We start from the raw sequence: 16239 nt of genomic DNA on the forward strand, positions 1-16239 counted from the left end.
CGCGGGAAGTTCCACATGCGATTTCAGCAGGGTACGTGTATTTCAGGGGTGCGCAGGAAGTTCCACACGCAATTCCAGCAGGGTACGTGTATTTCAGGGGTGCGTGTGAAGTTCCACACACGATTCCATCAGGGTACATGTATTTCAGGGGTGCGCGGGAAGTTCCACACGCGATTGGCCCCGTGCGAGCAGGGTACGTGTATTTCAGGGGTGCGCGGGAAGTTCCACACGCGATTTCAGCAGGGTACGTGTATTTCAGGGGTGCGCAGGAAGTTCCACACGCGATTCCATCAGGGTACGTGTATTTCAGGGGTGCGCGGGAAGTTCCTCACGCGATTGGCCCCGTGCGAGCAGGGTACGTGTATTCCAGGGGTGCGCGGGAAGTTCCACACGCGATTTCAGTAGGGTACGTGTATTGCAGGGGTGCGCGGGAAGTTCCACACGCGATTTTAGCAGGGTACATGTATTTCAGGGGTTCTGGGGAGTACTACACGTGAATTGGCCGTGTGGGTCCTCCCAGGTGTTCGCTCTACAACCTCCACGGCCCCTGCAGGCAGCCCACACCACGGGGGACTACCCTGCACCCCTGCTCATGTCCCGCAGGCAGCCCATCCACCATGGGCATGCCCCCCAGCCAACCCACATGTCACCTTGCACTACTGATCAACAATGCATGTCTCCCACCACCCCCACCCCCCAGCAGTGCAGGGGCAGCCTCCACCAGGCCCCCACCCATGTCTATCACCACCCCCACCCCCCAGCCACCAGGGGCAGCCTCCACCAGGCCCCCACTCATGTCTCCCACCACCCCTACCCCCCAGCAGTGCAGGGGCAGCCTCCACCAGGCCCCCACCCATGTCTACCACCACCCCCATCCCCCAGCCACCAGGGGCAGATTCCACCAGGCCCCCACTCATGTCTCCCACCTCCCCCACCCCCCAGCAGTGCAGGGGCAGCCTCCACCAGGCCCTCACTCATGTCCCCCTGCACCCCCATCCCCCAGCAGTGCAGGGGCAGCCTCCACCAGGCCCCCACTCATGTCCCTCTGCACCCCACCCCCCAGCAGTGCAGGGGCAGCCTCCACCAGGCCCCCACTCATGTCTCCCACCACCCCCACCCCCCAGCACTGTGGGGCACCTGCCAGCAGGCCCCCACTCATGTCCAACTCATGTACCCCTGCACCCCCACCCCCCAGCACTGTGGGGCACCTGCCAGCAGGCCCCCACTCATGTCCAACTCATGTACCCCTGCACCCCCACCCCCCAGCAGTGCAGGGGCAGCCTCCACCAGGCCCCCACTCATGTCCCCCTGCACCCCCACCCCCCAGCAGTGCAGGGGCAGCCTCCACCAGGCCCCCACTCATGTCCCCCTGCACCCCCCCCCCCAGCAGTGCAGGGGCAGCCTCCACCAGGCCCCCACTCATGTCTACCACCACCCCCACCCCCCAGCCACCAGGGGCAGCCTCCACCAGGCCCCCACTCATGTACCCCTGCACCCCCACCCCCCAGCAGTGCAGGGGCAGCCTCCACCAGGCCCCCACCCATGTCTCCCACCACCCCCTATCCCCCAGCAGTCAGGGGCACCCTCCACCAGGCCCCTACCCATGTCTACCACCACCCCCACCCCCCAGCCACCAGGGGCAGCCTCCACCAGGCCCCCACTCATGTCTCCTACCACCCCCACCCCCCAGCAGTGCAGGGGCAGCCTCCACCAGGCCCCCACTCATGTCACCCTGCACCCCCACCCCCCAGCAGTGCAGGGGCAGCCTCCACCAGGCCCCCACTCATGTCCCCCTCCACCCCCACCCCCCAGCAGTGCAGGGGCAGCCTCCACCAGGCCCCCACCCATGTCTCCCACCACCCCCTTCCCCCCAGCAGTCAGGGGCACCCTCCACCAGGCCCCCACCCATGTCTACCACCACCCCCACCCCCCAGCCACTAGGGGCAGCCTCCACCAGGCCCCCACTCATGTCTCCCACCACCCCCACCCCCCAGTAGTACAGGGGCAGCCTCCACCAGGCCCCCACCCATGTCTACCACCACCCCCATCCCCCAGCCACCAGGGGCAGATTCCACCAGGCCCCCACTCATGTCTCCCACCACCCCTACCCCCCAGCAGTGCAGGGGCAGCCTCCACCAGGCCCCCACTCATGTCCCCCTGCACCCCCACCCCCCAGCAGTGCAGGGGCAGCCGCCACCAGGCCCCACCCATGTCTACCACCACCCCCACCCCCAGCCACCAGGGGCAGCCTCCACCAGGCCCCCACCCATGTCTACCACCACCCCCACCCCCCAGCCACCAGGGGCAGCCTCCACCAGGCCCCCACTCATGTCTCCCACCACCCCCACCCCCAGCAGTGCAGGGGCACCCTCCACCAGGCCCCTACCCATGTCTACCACCACCCCCACCCCCCAGCCACCAGGGGCAGCCTCCACCAGGCCCCCACTCATGTCTCCTACCACCCCCACCCCCCAGCAGTGCAGGGGCAGCCTCCACCAGGCCCCCACTCATGTCACCCTGCACCCCCACCCCCCAGCAGTGCAGGGGCAGCCTCCACCAGGCCCCCACTCATGTCCCCCTCCACCCCCACCCCCCAGCAGTGCAGGGGCAGCCTCCACCAGGCCCCCACCCATGTCTCCCACCACCCCCTTCCCCCCAGCAGTCAGGGGCACCCTCCACCAGGCCCCCACCCATGTCTACCACCACCCCCACCCCCCAGCCACTAGGGGCAGCCTCCACCAGGCCCCCACTCATGTCTCCCACCACCCCCACCCCCCAGTAGTACAGGGGCAGCCTCCACCAGGCCCCCACCCATGTCTACCACCACCCCCATCCCCCAGCCACCAGGGGCAGATTCCACCAGGCCCCCACTCATGTCTCCCACCACCCCTACCCCCCAGCAGTGCAGGGGCAGCCTCCACCAGGCCCCCACTCATGTCCCCCTGCACCCCCACCCCCCAGCAGTGCAGGGGCAGCCGCCACCAGGCCCCCACCCATGTCTACCACCACCCCCACCCCCAGCCACCAGGGGCAGCCTCCACCAGGCCCCCACCCATGTCTACCACCACCCCCACCCCCCAGCCACCAGGGGCAGCCGCCACCAGGCCCCCACTCATGTCTCCCACCACCCCCACCCCCAGCAGTGCAGGGGCAGCCTCTACCAGGCCCCCACTCATGTCCCCCTGCACCTCCACCCCCCAGCAGTGCAGGGGCAGCCTCCACCAGGCCCCCACTCATGTCTCCCACCACCCCCACCCCCCAGCACTGTGGGGCACCTGCCAGCAGGCCCCCACTCACGTCCAACTCATGTACCCCTGCACCCCCACCCCCCAGCACTGTGGGGCACCTGCCAGCAGGCCCCCACTCATGTCTAACTCATGTCCCCCTGCACCCCCACCCTCCAGCACTGTGGGGCACCTGCCAGCAGGCCCCCACCCATGTCCAACTCATGTTCCCCAGCTAACATGGCATCACAATCTAGATCCCTGGTCCCTATGGTCAGCCTCCAAATGCAAAACACCCACCAGAGTATTGCTTCCACCCACTCATAATTGGCAATTACATGACAGAACACCAATTGCAAGTTCCGAAACAAACACATTTCCCTCACATACACCCAATGGGTGTCAGTGAATCTCAAAAGCCATATCATGATATGCATTAAACCAATGAGATGATACTACACATTGAAGTTTGATAAAAAAATATGTATTGAAGGAAACATAAATAGAATCAAAAATAAAGAAACAGAAATGGGAATGTACAAAAATGAAAAGAAGCATGTCCGTAAAAAAAAGCAAAACCAAAAATCAAAATCCAAAGTAATGGTGTCCAAAGTCACTGTCCAGAAAACAAAATCCAATGGGAAATAAAATAGAAAGCCATTGCTCCATGGTTAAAATGTGAAAGAAAAATACAATCCAACAGTGAACTATGTACATACGAACAAGCCAGGGTCCATTATCCCAACAAAAGAAAGGAAACCTATCTAACTACACTAACTAATAAAATAAACTATATACAAAAATGTGGCCAATGTCCGAAAGGTCCAAAATAAATCTTAAAAAAAATGAAACCTAACACTACCTACATAACTATGTACAAGGGCAGCGGGCTAGTTTGACGGCTCACTTGTGAATGTCCCGGGCCAGGGCATCATCGAACTCCTGCTCAATGTCCCGGAGGCGGTCCTCCTCTATGGCCCCGAGGGTCCGCAGGGCCGTCGACGTGTCCACCTCCAAACCCCCGCGGATTGCCTCGAGGCACTCGGCCCGCCTCAGGGCCCTCCACATGGAGTTCTCCGCCCAGACCATTGTGAGCCGTGCCTCTTCCGCCCGCTGCCGCTCCGCATCTATGGCGTGGCCCAACCGCTGCCACACGGAAGACACTCTCTGTCCTGGGTCCTCCTGCCCTGCGGCCGATGCCTTCCCCTCCGATGTTGAAGGCCCCGCGCCTTCATGGCTCCCACCACGTTGCTGCTGCTGCTGTGCCTCTGCCCGTGCACTGCCTCCTGCTGCCTGCACATCCTCCGCCGGCTGGGGTGCAGTCGTTGATGTGGCCACCCCTGCTGGACGTCCGACTCCCGACTGTGGCAGGGATGCCTCCTCCACCAGCCTGGCCGCACCGTCAGAGGCAGCTCCACAGGGCACCCAGGTGACTGATGGGTGGGAAGAGGGCACGGAGGACGACTGGCGTGTAGGGGGTTCAGTTGAGGAGGGGGTCGTAGCAAGCCCCATCATACAGAGGAATCCGGCCTGGGTGACCTGTCCCAGCAGGCTGACGTGGTCAACGAGGCATTCTAGATGACGTGCAGTCTCCTCATGAAAAGACTGCAGGTCACCTCGCATGGCCCGTTGACGCAACGCCACACCACTCAGAACAGGCTCAACCCGGACCCGGATAGCCACGTCTGCAGGCAAAGGAAGGCCAGTTGTCGTGAGCACATCCCCTGCCTGAAAACGGGTCTGAACGTAGGCATCCCTGCTGGTGCAAGATGATGCAGGGACAGGATCAGGGACAGGATTGCACACAGGCACCTCCGCGGCGGCCTGTGCTGCCTCCTGTCCCTGGTCCTGCACTGCACCACTAGCACCAGTGGGATCCCCACCTCCAGACCCCGTCTCTGTTGCTTGCACGGCCTCCTCCTCCACCAAACCCCCCACCAACCTGGATGACTCTGTGCCATCTTCCCCCGTTGGGCCCTGTGGGGTCCCAGCTGCCCCTTCTGCTGCCGAGGAGTCCAACTCCAACCTCCGCCTCTTGGACCTCCCCCCGGCAGCTGCGGCCTGGGACGCAGCACCGGACTCCTCACTCCCCGACGAGATGACAACATGGGAGGGGAGCCGGGCCTTGCGTCTCCGGCTGGCGGTGGGATCCCCGCCGCTGTGCTCCACAGCACCTTCTCCGCCCTCTTCATCAGTTGACGCTGCAGACAGGGAGAAATAAAACACAGGCATCAGGGCACTGTACAATGGACACATACACACATGACAGTTGTACATGAGTGGCATTGGCAAACCTCAGACATGTCATCACAATCCCCAACACACATGTCATTTCAACTCGCACACATGAGCCATGCCACAGCCATATCGCAACTGCCAGCACCATCCATACACATACAACAGCATGAGCAGGCAAAGGTGAGCCAGACATCACATGCAACACAGGAAGTGCACCACACATGTACACACACCACCACACTTGCATGCATGTGTACACCTCTGCCAAGTGTCGCAGTGTTCAGATGGGTATCCATGTCACATCTGCCCATCAGGCTTCCACATACCGTAGTCACATGCATCCATGTTGCATCACTGTTGCACCCTTGTCAAATACACACACATGCACATGTACACAGTGCTGATACATGCAGCTGAAAACAACATACATGCGTGACATCACGGACATGTCTACTTACATACACATTCATCCCAACATGTCTGCCCACACAACTGCATTTGGCATGCAAGCCTACACACACAAGCACCATCCATGTCTCACACATTCCAGCCCTCGCATGTGTTAGCCCCACGGCCCTGTACACCCCCACCCATACTCGACCCCATACAAACAGATGTGCAACCTGCACACTACTGAAAAATCACCACACGCACAGCTCACAATCAGGATGCATGTACACTTACCGCTCGACTCCAGACGGGTCTGCCTCTCAAGGACCTGGACGTGGAGCGTTGGGGATATGCGTTCCAGGACCCTCATCTGTTCTTCCGACAAGTGGCCCCGGCGCCCCTTGGCATCCGCTGCCTTCAAGAGGCGCCGGGCCTTGTTCAGGGTCCTGGACCTGAAATCCTCCCAGCGCTTCTTGACATGTTGGAAGTCGCGGACTGCCACCCCCTCCGCGTTGATGGCAGTAACAATGTCAGTCCAGATCCGAGACCGTCCTTCCTTGTCGGCGCGGGAACTTCCAAAGAGGGCATCATACTGCCCCAGGACTTGCTCCACCAGGACACCAACTTCGGTGGCACTGAAGCTGGTGCCCCTCTGCCTCTCTGGCCGGGGGTTGTCAGTGGTCTCAGATGGTGTTTGCCCCGACATGACAACCCCAGAGGCAGGAGTGGGTGGGCAACTGGGTCCTGGGGCTGGGCTGTGGAGCGATGGAATCCCAGTCGGGAGTCTTCGGTTCCAGCAGGGGTGGTCACAGCAACAGCACCCCTGGCTGATGTGCAGGCAGCAAATAGCAGGGCACGTGGGCAGCAGGCAGTCAGGCAGCAGCAGATGGCAGGTGGGAGCGTGCTCGGGGCTCTGGGGAGCAGTAGTTCGGCCTTCTGAGCAGGAGCGTGGTCTTCCGTGTGCTTACACGTGGCCAGCTTGATACGGAGTGATTTGGAACGTGAAAATCCTGCACGTCTGCGTGTAAATCGAGGAAAGGCCATTAGCGCGTATGCACGTCAGCATGCATATGCGATTTCATTGGACCAAAGTCCCTTAGCGCGTGAGCGCGTCTGTGACGTGAGGCGCGCGGGTGTTTCCCTCATTACACGTGATGACAGAGCACACATGGATTTCCACCAATCGCGTGTGGAACTTCCTGCGCACCCCAGAAATACACGTACCCAGGCCCATCGCATGTACGCTCACTTCCCTCCGATTACACGCGATGACACTCGGACGTGCAGTTTTACCACGTGTGCTCGCATATGCGATTTCATTGGCCCAAAGGCCACCATGCGCAGCTGTGACGTCACGCGCATGGGCGTAGAGAATGGCGCGTGTAAAAATGAAGAGATACACGTCCGAGTGTCAAAGCGCTTAATTGGTGGAAATGGCCTCATTGCGTATGCGCGTCTGTGACGTGTGTATAAAAGGTACGTGTAGAACGCCATTTCCTTGTACGTGCTTTTCGTGGAGAGCGAGTGGGTGAAATCTGTACTTCTTGTCGGTTCACATGCGATTTACTTCACAGCGTTTCCAGTTCGTACTCCCTGTTACATCTGACAGCTTTTTCTCTTTTCCTCTTTTTCCTGGGCCTGTTTCCTCAAACAGCTTCCCTACTACTGTTGTCCTGTCTCCTCAGGCAGTGTACAATTCTTCTTTTGGCGGGGGTGTTGCCAATGCGCACACGCGCATATTTTTCACGCTTTTGTTCCTGGCGGACGGTGAGACGAGCACGTATCTAACATCTGTGCTTGCCCCGTGTGTCACGTACCCCTTCAGAGGTCATTCTAGGCTGCGTGTGACACGCATGCGTTCATTCTTGTGTTCCTGGGTGCCACAGCGTAGTGCAGGTTTATTTTTCCACGCACGTGGACTAGGAGGGGTTGCGTGCACCTTACTTCACTTTTTTGGGGTGCCTGTGCATTGCGTGACCCGTCATCTTTCCCCAGGGGTGACATACAGCCTTGCTAGAGCACTAGGGTACGATTACCACCTGGTACCCAACCCCTTTGACCCCCAATTGCCCAGGACACTAGTTCACATCGACTCCCATACGCACAATAACATCAGTGCCATGGCTGGGAGGCGAACAAGCCGTAAGGGTGGCAAAGGTGGCCGAGCCCCAAGTGGTGGCCATGTGGATCCGGTAGGGGACGTGGCCGTGACTTGCAGGGTGCCCCTAGCCCCCCATGTGTGGAGGAGCAGTCAGGGACACCCATGCCCCCCCCACTGGTTGAGGTTACCATGGCTGACACCATCCATGCTCAGCCCTTGTTGGACCAGCCCACTGTGGAACCAGACCTGGCACAGGGTGACTCCATGGCTGACTTCCAGGTCAGCAGGTCTAGGCCACGTGCGCCGGTGAACGTTGGTGTCATCAGGCCACGTGGATCAGGGGCAGCTAGGTCATCTGCTGCCCCGCGTAGGCAGGCTGGGGAGGCTGCAGGGGCAGCTGCGGCTCCATCCACCCCACCTCTCACACACCCATCCAGGGCAGTGTCGGTCCAAGTCCATCATGCTGACATTCCCCCTGACACCATCACACTTGAGATAATGCCTGCACCAACTCCCATGCTGAGTGTGTAATCCCACGCTCCTGCCCCTAGTGTCCAGAGCGGCGCAGGACACTCCGGATCCCCACCACCTTCCAAGCGGAAGAGGAAGAGTGCTCGTCCAGTAGAGGCTGATGCCCCAGACACGGCTACACAGTCCGGCCCGTCAAGGAAGCCCAGCTTCAATGAGGCCGAACTGAATGCACTTGTAGAGTATGTGTCCGCACATGACCGCGAAATGGTGATTGTTGCAGGATCCAAGACCACACCTGCACAACGTCAGGCACACTGGCAGACCATTGCGGACATCATAAGTGCCCTTGGAATCGTGAGGCGCACAGCTAATGAATGCTACAAGCGCTGGAATGACCTGAAGCGCAGGGCAAAGAATAAGCTGGCCTCAAGTCATGCCGCAACTCTAGTGACTGGAGGTGGGTCTCCAGCAGACGACATAGAACTCACTCCACATGAGCAGGTTGCTGGGACCTACGTCACGGAGGAACAGATCCAAGGCGTGGGAGAAGTGGCAGATTACGAGGCATTGTCCGGTGAGTGCACATGCATGTGTGTGTCATCCATGTGCATGGTGTGTGTGGGATGGCTTCTGTTTGGGCGCCAGGGGAGGGTGTGTGTGCCTGAGTGGTTCGGCTCACCCATGTGCCTCTTCCTAAACATTCTTGGCAACAGCATTTGGGTATAGCAGCATCCCTTCGGCCAACATTAGACATCCAGCCCAACACCACGCCAGTTGCCCTTGGAGTGTCATCTTGCCACTACACTGTTGCTTATTTACCTCTGTTTATTCAGGCAGATTGTTTGCATACCACCACTTTTACTCGGGATTTCTCAGTCCTATTGTCACATGTCTGACATGGCTATGGTACAGTGCATTTACCCTAGCCATGAAGTGAAGAGGGAGAGGAGGTCACCAATTGTTCATTCAGTCCAGTTTGTTCCCCCAGCCACCAGGGGCAGCCTCCACCAGGCCCCCACTCATGTCTCCCACCACCCCCACCCCTCAGCAGTGCAGGGGCAGCCTCCACCAGGCCCCCACTCATGTCTCCCACCACCCCCACCCCCATCCAGCAGGGGCAGCCTCCACCAGGCCCCCACTCATGTCCAACTCATGTCTCCCACCACCCTCACCCCCCAGCCACCAGGGGCAGCCTCCACCAGGCCCCCACTCATGTCTCCCACCACCCCCATCCCCCAGCAGTGCAGGGGCAGCCTCCACCAGGCCCCCACTCATGTCTCCCACCACCCCCACCCCCCAGCCACCAGGGGCAGCGTCCACCAGGCCTCCACTCATGTCTCCCACCACCCCCAGCCCCCAGCCACCAGGGGCAGCCTCCACCAGGCCCCCACTCATGTCTCCCACCACCCCCACCCCCCAGCAGTGCAGGGGCAGCCTCCACCAGGCCCCCACTCATGTCCCCCACCACCCCCACCCCCCAGCCACCACGGGCAGCCTCCACCAGGCCCCCACTCATGTCTCCCACCACCCCCACCCCCCAGCAGTGCAGGGGCAGCCTCCACCAGGCCCCCACTCATATCTACCACCACCCCCACCCCCCAGCCACCAGGGGCACCCTCCACCAGGCCCCCACTCATGTCCCCTATTACCCCCACCCCCCAGCGGTGCAGGGGCAGCCTCCACCAGGCCCCCACTCATGTCTCCCACCACCCCCATCCCACAGCCACCAGGGGCAGCCTCCACCAGGCCCCCACTCATGTCTCCCACCACCCCCACCCCCCAGCAGTGCAGGGGCAGCCTCCACCAGGCCCCCACTCATGTCCAACTCATGTCTCCCACCACCCTCACCCCCCAGCAGTGCAGGGGCAGCCTCCACCAGGCCCCCACTCATGTCCCCTATTACCCCCACCCCCGCAGTGCAGGGGCACCCTCCACCAGGCCCCCACTCATGTCTCCCACCACCCCCACCCCCCAGCCACCAGGGGCAGCCTCCACCAGGCCCCAACTCATGTCCCCTATTACCCCCACCCCCAGCAGTGCAGGGGCAGCCTCCACCAGGCCCCCACTCATGTCTCCCACCACCCCCATCCCACAGCCACCAGGGGCAGCCTCCACCAGGCCCCCACTCATGTCTCCCACCACCCCCACCCCCCAGCCACCAGGGGCAGCCTCCACCAGGCCCCCACTCATGTCCAACTCATGTCTCCCACCAGCCTCACCCCCCAGCCACCAGGGGAAGCCTCCACCAGGCCCCCACTCATGTCTCCCACCACCCCCACCCCCCAGCCACCAGGGGCAGCCTCCACCAGGCCCCCACTCATGTCTCCCACCCCCCCCACCCCCCTGCAGTGCAGGGGCAGCCTCCACCAGGCCCCCACTCATGTCTCCCACCACCCCCACCCCCCAGCCACCAGGGCAGCCTCCACCAGGCTCCCACTCATGTCTCCCACCACCCCCACACCCCAGCAGTGCAGGGGCAGCCTCCACCAGGCCCCACTCATGTCTCCCACCACCCCCACCCCCCAGCCACCAGGGGCAGCCTCCACCAGGCCCCCACTCATGTCCAACTCATGTCTCCCACCACCCTCACCCCCCAGCCACCAGGGGAAGCCTCCACCAGGCCCCCACTCATGTCTCCCACCACCCCCACCCCCCAGCCACCAGGGGCAGCCTCCACCAGGCCCCCACTCATGTCTCCCACCACCCCCACCCCCCAGCAGTGCAGGGGCAGCCTCCACCAGGCCCCCACTCATGTCTCCCACCACCCCCACCCCCCAGCCACCAGGGGCAGCCTCCACCAGGCCCCCACTCATGTCTCCCACCACCCCCACCCCCCAGCAGTGCAGGGGCAGCCTCCACCAGGCCCCCACTCATGTCTACCACCATCCCCACCCCCACCCCCCAGCAGTGCAGGGGCAGCCTCCACCAGGCCCCCACTCATGTCTCCCACGACCCCCACACCCCAGCCACCAGGGGCAGCCTCCACCAGGCCCCCACTCATGTCCCCTATTACCCCCACCCCCCGCAGTGCAGGGGCACCCTCCCCCATGTCCCCACTCATGTCTCCCACCACCCCCACCCCCCAGCAGTGCAGGGGCAGCCTCCACCATGGCCCCACTCATGTCTCCCACCACCCCCACCCCCCAGCAGTGCAGGGGCAGCCTCCACCAGGCCCCCACTCATGTCTCCCACCACCCCCATCCCACAGCCACCAGGGGCAGCCTCCACCAGGCCCCCACTCATGTCTCCCACCACCCCCAACCCCCAGCCGTGCGATTTGCCTGGGTATGTGTACTTTGGGGTGCGCGGGAAGTTCCACACGCGATTGGCCTGGGTATGTGTACCTCGGGGTGCGCGGAAAGTTCCACACGCGATTAGCCTGGGTACGTGTACTTCGGGGTGCGCGTGAACTTCCACACGCGATTTGCCTGGGTACGTGTACTACGGGGTGCGCGGGAAGTTCCACACGCGATTGTACGTGTACTTCGGGGTGCGCGGGAAGTCCCACACGCGATTGGCCTGGGTACGTGTACTTCGGGGTCCACGTGAACTTCCACACGCGATTGGGCCTATGAGAGTGGGTTACATGTATTCCAGGGGTGGGCGGGTATATTTACCCGCGACTGTGCCTGTGAGAGCGTGCTACGTGTATTCCTGGGGTGGGCGGGAAGATTCACACGTTCGCCTACGACGTGCCGAAAAATGGTCCAATCCTGAGACACGTACGCCAGCATGAAGCAGGCGTACGTCGACCCGCGCAGCATAAAAGTGCGCGCAAACAACAAACAAGCTCATACGCCAGGATGAATATACCATTCCTAGCAGCAGTGGCCGTGGGTTACCAAAGGAGGAGGAGGATAGTGAGGGCCCGAATTTTCACTCCCAGAACCAGCCTTTTTGGGATGCCTGATGACCAGGTGTATGGGAGGTACAGGTTTCCCCCACACATAATACTGGACCAGGTCAGTGAGTGGGAGGATGACCTCACATCACCCACCCTGTGCTCCCAAGCACTCAGCCCCCTGGAGAAGGTCCTCAATGTACTGCACTTCTTGGCTACAGGATCATTTCAGCGGACAAGTACCATAGTGGGTGGGGTGTCACAGGCCACGCAGTCACGCTGCCTACACCAAGTCTTGAACATCATCACTGCACGCCCATCAGTCCGTAGGCACATATACCTGCCCAGGACACCTGCAGAAAGGCAGGCTGCCACCCTCGATTTCTACGGTGTGGCACAATTTCCAAAAGTGCTAGGTGCCATTGACTGCACCCATGTGGCACTACGTCCCCCCAGGGCATCTGAGCACATCTATAGGAACCGCAAGCACTGGCATTCCATCAACGTGCAGGTAGTATGTAATGCTAAGGGAATCATCACCTCAGTATATGCCAACTATCCAGGGTCCACCCACGACAGCTTAATTTACCGAATGTCTACCCTAAGCCGGAACCTAGAAGCTGGGCGGCATGGCGATACATGGCTGCTTGGTGAGTATGAATGCCAATGCACATGCATGTATGTCAGATGCAGAGTTATGTCACTACCCCACTAATGATACCCATCACCTCCTCACCAGGGGACAGTGCCTACCCTCTGAGCACTCACATGATGACGCCAATTCAGAACCCCATCACGCCTCCAGAGGTAAGATACAACACAGCCCATATTGCAACCCGGGGCATAGTGGAGCGCACATTCGGAGTGCTCAAGTCATGCTTTCGCTCCCTTGACCGTTCTGGCAGGCAGCTGTTATATGCGCCCCCAGTAGTGTGCAGGATCATAGTGGCAGCATGTGTCCTGCACAATGTTGCAACACGCCGGGGCCTGGCCGTGGACATGGTAGTGCCCCCACATCCCCAACCACATGCACGCCCGCTGCGCATGGGAGGGGAGAGGGCACGGGGTGAGGCAGCCCGTACGCAGCTGGTGACTAATTACTTCACATAGAAATCACACCCCAGTGGAGTGCACACAGGCCTGGCACATACCATCTGATAAGCAATGATGACTCGACCTGACAATTAAGACGAACAAACGGACTGTCAACTGTCAGAACCATAGCAGCCTGAGATTGTTCATGTGGAAGTGTCACAATGTGTGCATCCCTACCTACACAAACACCACCAATGCAGTGTCATGAAAAGACACTTCCATGCTGTAGAAATTAATACCCACTTGCAAAATACTACATGAAAACAGTGCCATGTCACCCACCCCCTCCCCGGCACGGCCACACAACACACCATGGCATGTCATGCAATGTGAGAGGAAAGAAATGAATCCCCACAACATGCCCCAAGTGTCAGCAGCTACAGTGTCCCTAATGGAAACATGTCCACACATGAAATGCTCACAGTAATGCAGGACCTGCAACCCACATTACCAAATACTTACCAAGAATACCAATCACCTACACAACCTCCAACCTACCTTAAACATGACATTACAGACTTAAAAATTAGCTAGCCTCACCACCTGATGATGACAGCCCTCCGAACACTTGCAAGTATACAGTGTTAGCGCCACGCAAGAGTGTAGGTGCACTGCTTACAACATGGACTCCAGTTCCAAGGTGGACCGCATTGTGGAGACATGAGGAATGGACCTGAAATATGGAGGATGAGATGGATGCAGAGGCACATATCAATACACCACGCAGTGTACAATACAACAACAATATGCACTATGAATGTATACACAGTATTGACTACAGACTGCCCACACAGCTCATGGGAGTCCAATGTCACCATGTACGTCAATGTCACTTGGGCACACCCTTTCCAAGCCCATGGAAACGGGAAGCAGGAGGGGTGTGTGTGACAAAAACCCAAGCATCTGAACCAAATCCATGACAAGCCTGCATGTGCACAGCCACAATGCAGTGTATGCCCACGGGAGCCACACAAGGCAACACACTGTCCCAAAAAAAAAAGAAAAAAAAAAAAAAATGGCCATTAATGGGCCCGGGGGGGGGGGGGGGGTTTGGGGGGGCCACCCAGGAGGTCCGAGGACAGGGTGCACACCAAAACCCACCTGTGTGGATCTTGCGAAAAAAAAACACCTCCATGGGCTCATGGCCTACACGGCTACCCTATTGTGGGAGTATCACTGCTGTCGCTATCCTCACCCTCTGCAGCTGCATCCGGAGGTGATGGCACTATGGGAGGCAGCCCACGCAAAGCCCTAGTCTGTTCCTCCATGGCTGCAAGCATGCGGGTGTGGTAGGTCTCGTTCTAGAGGATGAGTGTGCGGAGGTCCCCATGCAACAACTCACGGGATGCCCGGACCTCCGCCCTAGTTGCCTGCATCTCAGCTGAGAGCGTACGGGTGAGACGCTCCAGCTGCTGTTCTGTCCTTCGGTTTGTTGAAGCCTCAAGCTCAACAAGAGTCGTCCTGAGGTGAAGGAGTTCCAGCCTCAGGGCTTCCCTGTGGCCCTGGGACTCTATGGAGATGGCTTCCTGCAGAGTCGCCAGTGCCGCCCGCCTGTCCCTGTCGGACGCCAACATGTCCTCCCTGTGTGACTGACAGATGGAGTCGGTTGCCTGCTGTAGTCGCTCCATCAGCCTTTTGGGGGGGACAATGGAAGTGGCCACCCTATCCATGGCCTGAGCCATCATCTCTGATGATGCTGCCTGTTGGGTTGCCATACCGTAAATGGATTGCTCCCATGCGGTATTGCCAGGAGGCGTACGGCCACCACGTCGGCGGGCACCACACCTGTCTGGGGCAAGGCGAACTGCGCCTTGCTGTGCCAGCACTGCCTGAGGCTGCAGGACTGCATACCCGCTCTGATCTGCTGGCCCAGGAACAGGATCAGATGTCGCGGAGTGTGACCCTGCATCCGTAACCAACAAAGGCGTACCTGCCAACACTGACATCCCCATTGAGGGTTCTAACCCTGGTGCAGGTGGGTCGGACAGAACAGAATCCCTCCCAGGAACACTCACCTGCGACGGCACGTAGGTCTCATCATCCGAATCAACACCTGAGTACAGCTGGGGGGAAGTGCAGCCAGAGACACCCCTTGAGAGCACAACCTGCAGCAGTTGTGGGTTCTCACCCACCACCACACCACGTCCCTCACTGGTGGTCGGTCGGCCCTCAGACCCCTCCTGGGTCTGCACCATCTCCACAACCCCAGCAGTATCAGGTGCGTCTTCCCCTGCAAAGACATAAAAGAAAACAAATGGAAACAGGCATTAGCACTATGGCACACAATGAGGGCTGAGAGGCTACAGAAACAGTACTTGATTGACATGTCCCACATGACTAAAACACTCCCATGCATGCACCGTCACTGCGTGTGATGGGGAGGCAGATGGCACACATTGATGACACCAAGATGGAAGATGAACACATTTGCTGCATGCTGCCTAGCAGTGGCATCACACATTGGCCAGTGATTGGCAGGTCAAATACACATGCCATCACACAGATGGCATGTACCCTAGCCATGAAGTGAAGAGGGAGAGGAGGTCACCAATTGTTCATTCAGTCCAGTTTGTTCATATGATTGATTATTTTCATTGTAATGGTTCAAATGTTTAACATGCAGCTGCCAGTCAAAAATGGTCCTATAGCACAGGGACATGTCCAAACCAATCATGTCCACGAAACTGAGCCAGTCCACTGTACCATAGCCATGTCAGGCTGGGGGGTGGGGGTGGTGGGAGACATGAGTGGGGGCCTGGTGGAGGCTGCCCCTGGTGGCTGGGGGCTGGGGGTGGTGGGAGACATGAGTGGGGGCCTGGTGGAGGCTGCCCCTGCACTGCTGGGGGGTGGGGGTGGTGGGAGACATGAGTGGGGGCCTG

The sequence above is a fragment of the Ambystoma mexicanum genome, chromosome 8 (genome assembly GCF_040938575.1).
Source record: "Ambystoma mexicanum isolate Mex_15411 chromosome 8, UKY_AmexF1_1, whole genome shotgun sequence".
Taxonomy (NCBI): Eukaryota; Metazoa; Chordata; class Amphibia; order Caudata; family Ambystomatidae; genus Ambystoma; species Ambystoma mexicanum.